Source organism: Canis lupus, chromosome 19 (assembly GCF_003254725.2).
Source record: "Canis lupus dingo isolate Sandy chromosome 19, ASM325472v2, whole genome shotgun sequence".
In the NCBI taxonomy this organism is placed as follows: domain Eukaryota; kingdom Metazoa; phylum Chordata; class Mammalia; order Carnivora; family Canidae; genus Canis; species Canis lupus.
The window spans coordinates 17,137,756-17,154,630 of NC_064261.1; the positions used below are offsets into that span (position 1 = coordinate 17,137,756).

The following is a 16,875-nucleotide window of genomic DNA, read 5'->3' on the forward strand; positions in this document are numbered from 1 at the left end:
TTTGAAAGGCAGGCAAGCTTTGGGAAGCCACCGGCCGTCCAGCAGCACAGAAAGTGGAAGCATATGTGGCAGATGACTGTGTTAGCAGAGAGACCGTTTGAGGGAGAGTAATCCCCCCAAGAACTGCTTAGCAGCGAGGTAAAGGAAATGGGGTGTAATCTATAAAGAGACCGAGGGCAACCTAGTTCACATTACCTGGTACAAATCACCGCTGCACAAATAGAACATTTCAGCAAAATCCACCCAAGGGCTAAATCTTCTCTTCTCCCCAGCCTCTCTTGCTTCTGTTTGTTCCAGCAGAGACATACACTTTGATCCTCTTGGGTTTGGCTTTTTTGTTTTTTTTTTCTTTTCTGTTTTAGAGCAACTGTGGCATTTGAGAGATGAATTATAAAAGGAATGCAATTAAGACAACCTAGGAGTGCAATGTTCCTTGTAGAGGAAAACTTTACACATTTGCACTGCAGGCGAATGAATCTCTCGTTGGGTAATTATTGGCAGTCTGAACTGAAAGATCCTAGAGACAACCTCTTCCAACTGATCGTTAATCAACAGGAAATAGCCTACAACAAGGTCATTATTACCTTAAACCATTACAGGAGCACACTCAACGAGAGGCTGAGATAAAACTAAGAATTTAAAATCCCTGCTGGTTTTATGGTAGTGGTTCTAAATTCCGCCAGAAGATCTGCATCACCTGGATAGCTTTTTAAAAATACAGATTTTGGGGGCCCCACCCCTGGACATTGGTATAGAAGCTCTAGAACCTTGGAATCTGCACTAAATTTACTAGTGTTCTGGTCATCAGCCAAATGTGGGAACCACTGCTCTAAACCATGCTAGGAGTCGTTTTTTAGGGGGTATCTGGCTGGCTTAGTGGGTTAAGTGGCGGACTCTTGATTTTGGCTCAGGTCACGATCTCAGGGTCCTGGGATCCAGCCCCATATTGGGCTCTGTGCTCAACGGGGAGACTGAGGATTCTCTCCCTTTCTCTCTCCCTCTGCTTTTGCCCTGCCCTAAGCTCCCTCTCCCTTTGCCCCACCCCTAGCTCATGCATGTGCTCTTTCTCTCTTCCTCAAAAAAAAAATCTTTAGAAGAAATTGATCTAAACAGTTTTAGAAGAAAACTAAATATATTCTACATATTTTAAGTGCATTGGTCAACCATGCTTCATTTTTTGGTATTAAAAAAAGTTTTAAGACTGAATGTTATGCCAAATACAAATTGACTTGCTGACTGTATCATCATTTAATCTGAGGTTACTTACTATAAATTTAGCGTCTTCCTAAGAAGGCAAAGAAAATCATCTGCCCTAGGAGCCTTAAAAGGCTCAACCAATGCAAAAACCACAAAACAGTCTGTCCCCTAGTTGTGGCTATTTTTCATAGTTCCTTGTCAAGAGCTAGTGAATGCCTTCTAGAAGCCCTCAGTAGACTTCCTTTTCCCAATTTTCCATTTACTACATGGTCTCTCTGACTTCTCTCACTGGCTCTCTGATTTCTTTAAAAATAATAACAGGAGCACCTCAGTGGCTTAGTCAGTTGAATGTGTGGTTGTCAGTTTTGTCTCAGGTCATCACCTCAGGTTCGTGAGAGTGAGACCCAAGTTGGGCTCCATGTTCAGTGCAGAGTCTGCTTTAGATTCTCTCACTCTCCTTCTCCCCCTGTTCTCTCACGTGCATGCTTGCACTCTCTTTCTCTGTCTCTCAAATAAATAAATAAATAAATAAATAAACTCTTTTTAAAAATGATAATAATTGGGATCCCTGGGTGGCGCAGCGGTTTGGCGCCTGCCTTTGGCCCAGGGCGTGATCCTGGAGACCCGGGATCGAGTCCCATGTCGGGCTCCCAGTGCATGAAGCCTGCTTCTCCCTCTGCCTATGTCTCTGCCTCTCTCTCTCTCTCTCTCTGTATGACTATCATAAATAAATTTTAAAAAATAAAATAAAATAAAAATGATAATAATAATCCTATATTATTTAGTTATGGGTCTTAATGAGCTAATATTGTAATGGCCCAATAACAAAAACATACCTTTACAAGAAATGGCTGGGTGAGAGGTGAGACTTCATTCAAAGGAATGACTCTTGAATAGTAAGAATATGAATTGGACAGATTCAGTTTCTGGCCCTGAATGTGACAATATCTTAATCATGGATTGATCCCTGAATCACTACAATCTTTGCATTAATTATGCAAAATGCAAAGAATTACATACTAATAAGACTATGTTCAAAGAAATTAAAAGCCATCCATTAAATAATCAAGAGACACACCATCAAAGGAATTAAAAATAAACATCATCAGAATGTATGGATAGCCTGAACCATAAAAAACAGTCCCCTACAAAAAGTGGAATTGACAACCTGATGAAAGCCATTTCCTTTTCCCCCAAATTCCATAGGAGTCATTAATGTGATTCTTCAGAAGCCAGAAGCAGGTTCACCGTAACCCCAATCCTAATTTATTGGAAGTTTCTTTAAAATCACTACTCTACCCTTCCATCCTTACCCTGGCACTGGCAAGGATCTCTGGAAACTTCTACTGTGATGCTGTTGACTCCCTTGACATTTAGGAGAATAATAACTCTCATCTCCACTCCTGTGCTCAAGGACATACACACACCTGCAAGATCACATGGACATGCTGATTCAACAGCCTACTTCAACTGAGGTTGCCCAACAGTTAAAAGCTGTGAGAGCTATTTGACCCCCACACTTCACAGTTTAAATAATGCCGACCTCACAGAATATGATGGCTCGGCAAGAGGAAGCTACTGCTTCCAGGACACTGCTGCACACTCATTCCCAATCACCTCCCTCTGTGCTCTGGGTACTCATGCATGACTCCAGTGATGCTCCTGCTATGCCACTGTTGACTTGCCTGGCTCCTGCATTGAAATATAGGCTTCTTGAGGGTGGGAAGTGGATTCTATTGTTTCACTTTGCAAGGTGGAACATAGTACTCCAGGTACTGTAGGGGAAGAGAAACTTAACCTCTACCCTCTTAGAGTCTCTGGCTGGGCCTGAGAATTAAATGGAGAATTAAATGGACATAAGAAAGATTGACAGGAGAAAAGCAGATGTGTTTAATATAAGTTTTACCGGACACAGGAGCCATCATAAGGAAATGGAAACTCAAAGAAGTAGCAAGTGCATATATATGAGGTTGAATAAAGAGATACAATTGTGGAAAAGTAACTAAAAACCCATGGAGAGACTAAAGGAAGATAGGAGTTTGTGGGTTTTTTTTTTTTTAAGATTTTATTTATTTATTCATGAGAGACACAGAGACAGAGAGAGGCAGAGACACAGGCAAAGGGAGAAGAAGGCTCCATGCAGGGAGCCTGACATGGGACTCCATCCCGGGTCTCCAGGATCATGCCCTGGGCTGAGGGAGGCACCAAACTGCTAAGCCACCCGGGCTGCCCAGATAGGAGTTACTTTAACAAGATCTGTTTTTACAGATTTCTCCCAGCCTCCACTCCCTGTCTCTGGTGATAAGAATATTCCTTTCCTCCTAGTCCTAGGAAGGCATCTTTCCCAGGGGAGTTTTATCTCCAGCTTTCAGGAAGTAAAGGGGAGATCAGAGTGCCCTTCTTGCACTTGCTGGTTTTTAGTGCCTTTAGCTCAAAATAATCCATATCCCCAAACAGCATATTTCCAGGAGGCATATTCTACTATCCTTCAGTATCAAGTATATTAAAAAGTTAAATACTTTTGACTAATGAGCGCCTAACGGTCTCTGTGCTGCTAATAGTTGCTTTCTCTATATTACCCATTGTTGTCCCTTGCTTTTGTTTGTCCTTTGAAAAGAAGACAACATATTTATTAATGCACTTAGTCAACCTGAATATGGATTATTACAATTGGTGATTCTTGTCCAGATAGGAAGCACTATTGGATTTGAAAATATGGGTAGAGGAGAGGAAACAAAAGTCAGCATAAAGAATAAAAACCATGGAGGGAAAGCATTTACCAATATTTCATCTTGTCCACAGGTTGAGCCTGAATAGTATTATTCCTTCTTACCCAAAGGATAGATGGTGATGTAGTGCTTGGTGATTTTGTTGAAAGGAGTTCATCCCATGAGCTACTACTAGTTATGGAGGACACAGTATGCATCCTATAGGAGTCCTAAACTGGATAGTGATATTTTCTTAGTAATCATTTGTCCTGTGCAAAAATGCACTACTTGAAATAAATCTATGGCAGTCCTGGCACTAACTTGTAATAGATTCACAAAGAGAGTAAGAAAGGTAAGGGGCAAGGTCTAGCGGTTTGACCACAGAATCTGAAATCAGAAAGACCCTGTTAAATTTCTGATTCAGTCATTTACCATTTGGATGACCTTGGGCAGGTTAACTAAGCCCCAGATTTCTCATTTGTAAAATGGTAATAGTAACACCCTTACCTTCTTGCAGGATTGTTGAGATTTAGAGATTACATAAAATAATGGGCATACTGGCACATAACAATGGTACATATGATTTCACTATCATGTGCTTAACAAGTGTTTGTGAAATGGAACAGACTGTTCTAACATATTTTGGAATCTCCCTGGCTCAGACACCATAACCCATGGTTAATACTCCTGGGACACACAACCTCCTTTAGACTCTCCTTTCTTAATACTCTTAACAAAAGAGTATTAGTTTGCTAAAGGTTGAGTCTTTACAATACAAAATAAATACATAAGAGATTAAAGTATTTTCCAGTTAATTTGATCAATTAACATGGCTAGACCACATAATTCAAATTATTTCTTGATTTGCCTGATTGAATATGGCCAAAACTATAAAACTGCTTCTGCTGGTGAGCATCAGGGACAGTCCTAAGAAATCTTACTGTTTAAATCATGGACCTTGAGGAACTGGGATTTTTGAAATCCTATCCGGGATTATACGCCAAAATGAAACAGCTTTAAGTTGAGTAGGCTAAAGCAGCCCAGCTTTGGTACAAGGGCCAATTCACATTATCCCCCAATCCTGTTAGAGCTAATAAAAAGTTTTCTCCCTTCTGTTAGAACAAGCCCTCTGTACTCACCCAGAAAAGTATATAAATCTCGATCAAGCAATCCTTAGTTAAACCATGTTCCAATATTCCTTGCTAAACGAGATAAATTCAGCCTTTATTTAAACCTCAGAGTTGATAGTCTTGTTGCCTGAAAAACAGAACCCATGTTATTTGTAGTCCTTAAGGCTTCTGTGAAGAAGCCCTGATCTTCTGAACGTCTACTTTTAGTTACCTCAAGAATTGGGGTTTCTCAAGAATTGGAGTTTCTCCTGCAAAGACCAAGTCCCTGAAATACTCTTATTCTGATAAAGTAGTTACTCCTGTCCTCTGTGCTCTAGAATACATACATGTGGTCACTGACTTAGAGTAAACTCTGAATACTGAGGTAATATCAAAGGCTACAGGGACATCTAGGTGGCTGGGCAGGTTGTCTGTCTTCAGGTCAGGTCATGATCCCAGGGTCCTGGGATTGAGCCCCACATCCGGCTCCCTGCTCAGCGAGAAGTCTGCTTCTCCTTCTGCCCCTTTCCCCCTCATATTCTCTCTCTCTCTCTCTCTCAAAAAAAAATAATAAAATAAAATTCTTTAAAAAAAAATACAAATTGGGTAATTTCCAGGAATTTGGGCTTATTAAACTTGACCTAGATGGACACAGATTAGGATTTTAAGGATTTTGTTCAATTCCCACTCTGGTTCACCTTCAAATCTACTTCCTAAGGACTGATAGTTCAGTCAGTACTCATGGCCTCAGGGTTGGGGGTGAATAGGGAAGGAGTGAAGGAAAACTGTTCCTCCGTTCAGGTCCACCTGTTGATTCTGACTGAAATCATCTTCCTTGCAGACACCAAAATCACAACTCTGTGGATTCCTTGGATTCCACTCAGTTCCACCCCTTTATCTCCTTCTCTGAGGATAGAGCTCCAGCTCAGCCCCCATAAGCAATCCCCTGTTCCATGGCTTCCTCATGCCATCTCTAAACCCACCATGTTCTATCAAGCTCCAAGTCCCCACCCAACTCTGTTCCCCATCTATCTTCCCATCATAAATCCCCTCCAAAACCTTACTAAGGTTTTAATCTCACATTTGTTTCTGACTTTTGGGAAATCACCTCTTTTAAGCCCTATACTTCTCCCAAGTACCAACAGTAGCATTTCTAAAATCAATCACATTTTATTACTCATCAAGGATGGGGTAACTCTCTATTTCCTCATAATTTTTAAACAAAGCCTAATTCCTGAATTTCCAATTGGTATCTGTAGTTTGAGGTAGTAATCCAGATATAGCAAAAATAAATAAATAAATAAAAATAAAACCTAATCCATTTGTAGTATTTGAATTATCTAATTTGACCATTCGTTTGATAAAATTAGCATAAAAATTTCCAGATTTCCATTTAGGATAGTGCATACATAACTGGTATCAAGATCAACTAAATAAAACAATTTTTATCTCTTTAAAAATAATACATTGAGCACAAGCTATGTGTAGGGGAGAAAAAAAAAAAACCTTTCCTCTAGTGTTTTAGGTTCAGTGACTGGAATCTGTGAATTAAACTGACAAAAGACAGATTAATAGGAAAGGTGTTTTTTTTGTTTTGTTTTGTTTTGTTTTTTTGTTTTTTTGGTTTTTTTTTTTCTGTACATGGGACAGGGGGCAAGGCTTCACAGAAGAGAAATGAAAAAACCCCAGAGAGACCCCGGTTCTTATATACCACTTTAAAAAAGGGTGATGAAGAGACCAAAGAAAAAAAGGAGCCCTGGTGAGGATGGGGATATATTTTAGGAAGATGATTAGGAAGTACATGGTAAATAAGGGTTGTTTAGTAGGGTGTGCTATGTCTCAAGTTAATAAGAACTATCTCAAGAGACTCACAGAAGAGAAGACTAACTTTACAAGGGGAAATTTCCTTTACAAAAGAGAAATTTAGAGATGCCTGTGTGGCTCAGTAAGTTAATAACATCTGCCTTCGCCTCTTGTCAAGGTCCTGAGATTGAGTCCCACATCGGGCTCCTTGCTCAGTAAGGAGCCTGCTTCTCCCTCTTCCTACTGCTCCCCGTTTGTGCTCTCTCTGACAAATAAGTAAATAAAATATTAAAAAAAGAGAGAGAGAGAAATTTAGACCCTGCTTTTAGGCAGATAGGGGGAGGGCAGGAGCTCCTCCTATGTTTGCTGTTTCTTAATTGCCTTTAGCTCAAAATAATCCTTATACCAACATGGCATTTTTGGGGTGGCATATTGTGATCCCCTTCATATGCAAAGGTGAATAGCATGCTGACTTTACTCTCAAAGAATTTATGCAAAATGAAGTCATTAAATTCTCCTAGATTTTATTATCTAGGGGAAAGAATGGTGGTACTTGGCAGGGGAGGAAGGGTTGTGTAACCAAAATGCACTATATTTCAGTTATGAGGCATTCACTGTGGTTTAATCAGAATAATATCCAAATTTAGTTTATACAGGAATGCTTCATTATCCCATCCTGAAAAAATATGTTGCATAGTAAGTTTAATCCTTTTCCAAAAACAGGTTGGCTAATTTTTGGATGACAGGAACTATAAATCCATTATTTTTGATGGAAGGAATAATAAAGTATTCCCTGTGTGGCTGAAAATCCCAACCAATTTCCCCAAACATCACTGAAACACTCTTAGGTGTCTATATAACAATGCATCAAGGATTCCTGCATACTACAAAACACTTAAAACACCAATTACCTAATTATTTAACACTTAATGAACTCATTAGTGGGCATCTTTGTATGCAGTACTTGATAATGTACAGAATCAGATATGAATTATGTTTTTCCTTCTGCACTGCCATAAACATTCACTCTAGCCTAAATAAACAATGAAGTGATATGTTAAAGATACATAAAAGTTCAAAAAAAGGCTCAGCAAAATAAAATAAACAAGATGATTATTTTTGAATGGCTACTGCTTGAAGAATTGCCTGAGGGAGGTTTGGTGGCAAAAAGCAGTAGTTGGTCTGTGGTCACTGTTGCTTTTTGGAGGTGAGAGAAAGTAGGAAGGAATGCATGCTTTATCACGTGATGCTTTTCTCCTAAAGCACCCTTCTTCTAGACTTCTTGGACTCACCCAATTTCCTCCTAGGCTTTTCCACTACTTAAAAGACGTTTCACTTAATAATATGGGGAAGATGAGAGCAATAATGGGCTATCCATTTCATCAACGTACAAACCTGATTCCATTGAGAGAACAGATGAAAGGAGTTTTTCTCAGACCCTAGGACAACTTAAAGTTTTGCTGGCTTGTATATGGAATGATTATAGCAAGTTGTAATTTAGATAATGAACTTCTTAATGCAGGAAGTTCCTAATTCAGGAAATAGGAGCTGGTGAAATTGAAACCAATTTATTAAATAAAAGGAAAAGCAGATACAGCCAAGTACTTAGAAGCTAGAACACTCAGTTTTTAAGGTTTGGAGTTAAATAGCATGGAAGCTATAACTCTTCAGTTTTCACGTTGTACCATCCTTCTAAGACTTTGTTTTAATCCTCTGAAGTTTAGAACAGATGCAAAAGATATCTGGAAAAACCAACTTAACTTTATTTCTAAACTTTTGCTCAAGATTTAGCTATAAACATAAACATTTAATTGCATAAACTGGTAACAGTTCACATAATGGACAAGCTTATATTTAACTGCCTAACACCGTATTTTCCAATCCTCTGGGACCAGCCTCCCCTCTGTCCCTAAGAAGAAAAACTGTGCCTCCTCCCAATTTGAATCCTTCCTATACATCTCATGTCTCTGGCTGTCCCCTTGACCACAGGGAGGTCCATGACCAAAACCCAGGCAATTGGAGTAATGCCTGCTGGCTCTAGAAATTGGCCCAGGAATGAGTAACTGCCCAAAGGTGAGCCTTTCTAGACTTCTCTTTTCAGAGATTCCCCAAACTGAAGGTAGAAGAAAGAGCTCCTTTCCTTTGCCATTGCTAAGCTTTCCCTAGGGATTGCCCTTAAAACTCTGGAGCTGCCTGTGGCCATCTGCATTCAAGAAGCCATCTGAAGTGACAGAGAGTGAGTGACAACCAAAGAAGCCAAGACTTAAGACAGAGAAATGGAAAGACAGTCCTGATACTGGATCCAGGGGACTCTGAAGCCAGCCCTACTTCTTTCTGTATATCAAGAGCCACCAAATTCCCTTTTTTGGATAATATTTTTGGAATCGGTTTCTGTCACTACAGCCAAATATACTGGTTAAGCAAACTATAGTATATTCATAAACTCAAAATTGTGTGGTCATTAAAATGATCTTACCAAAGTATAACTTTCAATAAAAATTAAATGAATGGATAGCACACAAAGAGGATCTGATACATTAAGCAGAAAAAAAAAAAAACCTAGTTACAATACAATATTCATGTACTAACTAATTGTGTTAAAAAGAGATGTATAGAGAAAACATTGCAATGATGGCTTTTTTTCTGGGTGTTGGGACATGTGATTTTTAAAAATAATTTTCCATATTTCATAATTTTGAAACCAAACCAAACCTTTGGCCCACTCTTTTTACAAGTCTATGTACAAATTAAAACATAATCACCCACCGATATACTTCTAATTTTGTCATGACCCTTTATTTCAAAATAAGTTTCCTTGACACATCATCCCTTTTCTTTTTCAAGCACTTGGCACTTTAAAAGATGACATTTATAAGGATGGTAAATAATCAGCACCTTCCCCAGGGGTTCATGGTTTTTTGGCTAGTGTAGCAGCGCATAAAAGAAACATTTTGATCTAAATGAAGTCACTCAGTAACTTTCTAATTATTTTTCTCCATAGTAACACATATAAAATATGAAAAATATGTTTATTCAAGGTTTTTTTTCTTCTTTTTCATAACTAGTTCAAAGAGCCTCAAGTGTATTTTATACCTCTTTAAAAATTTACCTTATAGATGGGGTTCATTTTAATACTGAAGTCTGTGGCTTTACACCAATAACCTGACTCTATTACTGCATTCCTGATGAAAAGCACTAATAGCTTAAAATGTGTCTTTCTTGAATTTTTTTTTCTCATGAAAATGACTCTGAAAGCTTTGGAAAGTGTTTTAAAATAATGTCATATGAAAAGTTGGCCTTTTATTAGACTGCAGACCACAGAAGAATCCCATGGAGTTTTTTTCTAATATAATTTAGCCCCTACATTCAAGAACTTAAGAGCTGGAGTACAGTTTAATAGGTAGACTTAGAGGCTTCTGTGCCTCCGTAATCCTTCTTTCATCAAAACAATGGCTATAATTAATATTTATGATTTTGCCTTTCACCTCGAAGGACTTCACAAATTGTTACCACAGGGCTCATGACACTTACTAATGAAGTTCAGTCTAGTAGAGAAATTTATAATCACCTTAAGTTTACTCCATAATAATATGGCTACAAAGGGGGATTGGGTAGTGTCTTGACCAATTCAACTCCCCATCACCAAAAGAATGACTCAGGAATGGGAAATCAGTCAGCCCATTCTGATTCCTCAAGGCTCACATCACAAGATCATGTTTTTTTTATTATGTACCAATGTGATGTCATACAGGGGTAGGCAAATTACAGCCCTAGGGTCTCTGGCCTCAATTTTATACACTACCTCCTTCCTAGTATCTCCCCACTCCCTACCCCCCAGAGAATGATTTTTACATTTTTAAAGCATTCTTTAAAAACAGAAAAGAAAGAAAGAAAGAAAGAAAGAAAGAAGAAAGAAAGAAAGAAAGAAAGAAAGAAAGAAAGAAAGAAAGAAAGAAAGAAAGAAGAAAGAAAATGTGACAGAGACTGTAGCCTGCAAAATCCAAAATATTATGGATCCTGTGGAAGCTCGGTATCTGTGTTGAGGTATTATTGGACTTTTTTTAGAATCAGCACAATGCTCTCTATTGAGGAGACAAGGACCCACCAAAGACCAAGTTCATATATGAACACTGTCATACACCGGATATTCATCAACAGCTGAAATCATCAAGGACTCCTACTGGACTACAGCACCACGCAACAGCACCAAAAGAGAGAGATAAAAAAGGAACAGAAACCAAGTCTTTGGTTCACATTTTGGGAGACCCACCAACGAGACTGAGTCCATTCAACTCAATCAGAAAGCCAACTAAGTATCAGCACAATTGCCCAGCTGTACACCTTCTCCCTAGCCTTTTGGCTAGTTTTATCAGGTGTTTATCCGAGAGGTATTCATAAGCCTTGCCTATCCTTACCAATAGTGAAGACCACATCAGTTTCCTAATATATTAGTAACAAATGTTGCTTTTGCATAAGGCATTGTGTTGAATGTTCTCTCTATATATGTCCTGTAAGCCTCCAATAAGACAGACGTTGTCATCCTCAGTTTACGAAGCCTCTTAGTGGCATACCCTGCATAATGGAGACCATCTGAAATAAGTTTAGTGAGTCTCATGGGAATGGTCTCTGATTCAAGTCAATCTTCCTGCCAAGTTCATTGGACATAGATCCCACGTGACAGATTTTTCCATCAAGAATCCATTAGAAACTGAACCCGATAAAATTTAGAAATTGTTCTTTGTTCTTTGTTATCCCTAACTTTGGAAGGGACAGTTAAAAAAAAACTACTTAACCACAAAAATGTACCCCATGTGGTGAAGATGCAGTCTGCATCATGATTTAAAGGCCCATCCTCCTCTAACTCCCCTGTTGGGAACCTAAGCAGCTGGCTAAAGGTGAACAGAAGTCAAAGGAAACTAAATTAAACACAGGGCCACAACCCAGCTATTGAGCCTGCTCATACAGTTTGAAAACGGCCCTAAGACCAGTAGTTTGTGGATCAGAATGAACACCCGCTGAGTCTCCCAGTTTCTGTTGTTTGTCCTCTCAAAAACACATCAACGTTCAATTGTATTTGCCATGCATCTGAACAGCACTCAGCATCTCGAAAGTGTGGTCCATTTGTGGCACATCAAGTCAGCCATTGTGCTTCTCCACGCATGTGGTATGCTGCCCAGATATGACACCTACTCTGAAGTTTGGCTGGTTCTTTTTAGCCCTTACTGGATTTTTTTTTTTTGGGAGGGGGGAGTTCATACAGAGATAAGAACCTCTTCAGTGACATGGGTGATGTGGGGTCTAGCTCCAAAATTTCTGCTCAATCCACAGTGTAGCTGTCCAAGGAAACTGAGAGTAATAGCATGAATTCTTGATTTGTAGAATTAAAGCTGCATGACTCAAGAAAAAACAAATTTTAAAGGGGAAAGAGATCTCCCCACCCTCTTTGCTGGACACGAAGCTGGTTCAAAGGCAAATTCTAAAACAGGCAAAGCTTGCTTTGACAGCCATACATCATTCTTTCCACAACCCTGTTCCACTTCCTGAATACCACAGTAAGCCTCCTCACCCCATTACTGGCCTGAAGCTACCATGCTCTCCCAGTGATGCATTCTCTCTCCCACTAGCCCAGAGCTCCTCAAAAACAGGAACCGAGTCTTATCCACCTTGGCATCCCTAAAACCTACCACAGTCATTGGCATATAAGAAGATGTATTTCTATTTCTACTCTCCAGCCATCAAAACTGCCATTTCTTCAACACCGATGTGTCATTCGCCTAGATACACTCAAGTGAGGAGGTTAAACTTATTAAATCCATTTTGTACTAGAAATGGAAGTAATACTATAAATTCATTATCTTGTTTGATCCTCTTATTTTCACATTTTATTATGGAAAAAATTTTTAAAGACTTATTTATTCATTTGGGAGAGAGAGAGAGAATGCATGAGCACATACACGAGCAGGGGAAAGGACAGAGGGAGAGGGAGAGAGAGAATCCCAAGCAGATTCCACTTTGCCCCTCTCGCCTCCTCGCATCTTCCCCACTTCCCCCTAATGTATGCTCTGTCTCCCTAAAATAACCAAATAAAATCTTAAACAAAAGCAAAATCCCAGATATTACATTGTCTCATTGATATTTATCTCTCACTTTTTTTTTTTTTTTTTTTTTTTTTTTTTACCAAAAAGCATATATTTGTAAGTTAAGCATGGAACTGGTTCTTTTATTCCAACTGTTAAGAATTTCTAAGTATAAATATTACCTCCAGTTTGCCTCCATTCATGAAAGATTAAGATATAAAATAAATATAATCAACTTACATGTAATCTTCCAACATATTAGAAGGATAAAGATTTTGCTTGTATGTAACTACTTACATCTGAGACATTTCACATTATTTTTCCCTTACCATCATAACTTTATGTAAGTTTTAAGGCTATCTTGAAATATGTATATTTTCAAGAGAGGGAAAGAAACAAATATAACAAGATAGATTATATTATCTTTTATATACAAAGTTCTAATTTTGTATTCAATGCTATATTTTAATCTTCCATTTTAACCATTTCGTGAAGAATCTGCCCACTGAATTATTAAGTTACAACAGGATAAATACAATATTCAACCCAAAGAGACAAAAATAAAAGGACACAGAGCAATAGTCTTCTCAACATGAGAGATTTTATTTTTTAAAATATCTTATTTATATATTCATGAGAGACAGAGAGAGAGAGGCAGAGACACAGGCAGAGGAGAAGCATGTTCCTAGGGAAGCCTGATGCAGGACTCAATTCCAGGATCCCAGGATCATGACCTGAGCCAAAGGCAGATGTTCAACCACTGAGCCACGCAGGTGCCCCAACATGAGAGATTTTAAAAATACTTTCATATTCTTAATCAGAATTTAAGCCCAAATTAAATTATTTTCATCTATATTTTATATCATTTCTTATATGCCATTTTTATATTTATAATTCCTTAAACTTTAAGTTATTTTTAAAGGCCAACAGCTGAATATTATCAACATGCTATACTACAAATCATAAATACCTCTAAACCACTTGCATTCACTCCCTAATTTTTTAGGAAAGGTTTTATCATCCTGATTTTGCTAAAGATGAAAGATTCTTGAGTGAGTAAATCACTCATCATCATGTAACTATAAAGTGGTGGAAACAGATTTGAACCCAGTTTGAATCAGGTAAAAATTCCATTTTTCTACATAGTGATGACTCCCCAACTTTCCACAAGACAACTGCTTTCTTAAAATATGACGTTCTCTAATCTAAATAAATCTCCAACTTGGTGGATCTACTTTCTCTCCCAGGTCAGTTCCTTTAACCCCACCCACTTCTGAACCCACCAATTTCTCAGAAACTCCAAGTTTTTCACTGAGAACAAGAACTGTGGCAGGAGGAAAGAGCTCGAGCAGTTGCAGGGTGGCCATCATTATGAGTGTTTCCTGTTACTACAAAATTCCATATGTAGGAAGGAAAAAACCTTCATTAAACAGCTATAACTAAAGAAGATTCAAGATAATAAGATTCACAATCAAAACTATAATTTAAGCAAATCATCAAAGCTGAAAGCACTGGAAGGGAAAAACTCATCACAAAAGAACTAAATCTTTTAAAGAGTAGATTTGTTTGTGCATCTCATCTGAAGCCTATTACCTTACATCATGAATTTTAAACTGGCCTGAAGACCAAAAATTGGTAACAACCCAAATCTATCAATAGTAGAATGCATTAAAATTTATGGTATATTTATAGTGTAGAATACTATACAACTACCCACAATAAAATGGATGAATCTTACATATGTTGCACAAAAACAGCAAGTTAGTAGAATAAGTCATTATGACTTTCTTGAGCTAAAGCTAAAAACCGGCAAAACTAAACAATAGTAGAACAAGAGAGAAAAGAAAGAAAATGATTACCATAGAGTTATAACAGTTACAATTCTGCAGCAGGAAGAGGATCGGAATTCCATAAAGACACATGAGAAGGGGCTGGGGGATGCTTTTCAGGTGTCGGTAATGTTCTATTTCTTGAATCGGTTGGTAGTTACACAGAAATTCCATTTTTAACCATTTATTCACACCTACATATGTATGGTTCTCTTTTACGAAAGTATATTTCATGATGTAAAATGTTTAGTTTTCTAAATTGCAGGACAGTTTTCCTGTAATTTGATTATATAGAGGAAAGAAAAGAAGGAAGTTACTAAAATTACTCCCAAGGCAAAGATAAAGAATGCTGCCTCTGTTCTCCCCTTTAGATTCTAAGTTGCACTGGGGCCTCTGGTTGCAATTCTTAACCTATAGTGGATGTTAAATAAATATTTGATGATGTTGAGGGCTCAAGTAATAACTTATGTAAACATCAGGAGCTGTTGCACAGAACATATTCTCATGGCACAATTTAAATTGACCAGAGGGATCTCACTATGGTATATGAGACTAACTGTACAATAAAAGAAAGTGTCATTAACTTGTCAATTTGACAGAGTTTGGGAGCTTGTTTTATTGTGGCAAAACCAGCGTTTGCAAAATGCGCATTCTTACAGAGTCAGTGGATCTGTAAATTAGCACAATATTTAAGAAGGACAATTTGGTAATACTCCGCAAAAGCCTTCAAAATAATACCTTTTGACTCACTTATAAGAATTAGTCTTAAAGAAGTAGTCACCGAGTTTGAATGCAAAGATTATGCCATAAGGGTATTTGGGGTAGCTTTCCTTGGAAAAGCCAAAAAAAAAAAAAAAAAAAAAAAAAGAGAGAGAGAGAGAGAGAGAGAAGCAACATAAATGTCCAATGATATGAGAGTTGTTAGACTGTGGTCCCTGCCTCCCTTCAGTGAACTCCATGCAGCCATTAAAACTGGTGTTGTGGAGAACTATTTTAAAGCATGACAGTATGCCCATAATATACTGTTATTTTTAAAATCTAGTCACAAAATTCTATGTATAATTTAATACAGACAGATAAATGGATAGATAGAACCAAACCATGCCAAAATTTAGCAGCTTCAAACAACAAGTAGCTTGTTCTCTCTTTTCCAGGAGTTGCCTGAGATGACTGGCTAAGAAACAGTTCCTGCGTTAATCTCATTTTGGAGACTACTTTGGGCTGACCAACTCATCCCACTTTGCCCAGAACCTTGTCGTCGGTTTTTTTTTTTTTTTTGTCTTTTTTTTTTTTTTTTCTTGTCATCGGTTTTAGCACTGACAGTCCCATATCCAGGAAACTCCCCTGAAGCCCAGGAAAATTCAGGTGCTTCATCTCAAACTAGCTGCCATAAATAAATGTACACCCAAAATGACAGCAGTGACTCTCGGTGGTAGGATTACGGATGAAATGTCCCTTCCACTATTTTACTTTTCTACATTTTGTACATTATTTCATATCGACATGTGCTTCTAAAACAGAAAAAAAAATTGTAACTAAAACTTCATTATCTATAATTCCAATCATTCGTTAACTGTTTTGAGTTCAGCAGCAGAGTGAAGCCTACCTTTGTATCAAATATAAAGAAATTGAATGATATAAATAAAATTGTCTGGAAGATGCTTAAGGCCTTACAATCTGGCTCAGTGTTTCCCAGTCTTGTTTCCTGCCCCACCCAACTGTAAGTAAGTCGGCTCCCCCTAGGTTAGGAACCACCATTCACCTGGCAATGATTCTAAACAAGGTGCAGAGGATGGAGGACTCCCAGGTTAATAAAATCAGTCCAACGTGTTTTGGCTCCCGTCTAAGAATCATTAAAACATTTTTTTTACAGCCAGGTTTATCTATTTTTTAAATATACCTTAAAATATTTTTCTAAAATACATTTTACTATCTCATATTCTTTCTTAGTTTAAATTTATGAAATTTTACTCCATTTAATATCCTAGCACATTCAGTCTAAGGCTTCATGTCCCACAAAAGTCAATTAAAGAATAAAATAATGTTTTAGGTACGTGGGCTGACCGTGGTAGGGACTTCAGATCTTTTATATAGTCTAGCATACTTGTTATATACATTCTTCTTTCCCCAGTTTAAAATTATCCCGTTTTCC

General features: G+C 37.9%; 1 long non-coding RNA gene across 1 annotated transcript; it reads left to right on the plus strand.

Annotated features, from left to right (window-relative positions):
- Positions 1 to 16,023, plus strand: LOC125753009 (uncharacterized). The gene is made up of 2 exons (XR_007403802.1): positions 1 to 138; positions 15,878 to 16,023. It is a non-coding gene; the product is annotated as an uncharacterized LOC125753009 (long non-coding RNA).
- The last annotated feature ends 852 nt before the right edge of the window (positions 16,024 to 16,875 follow it).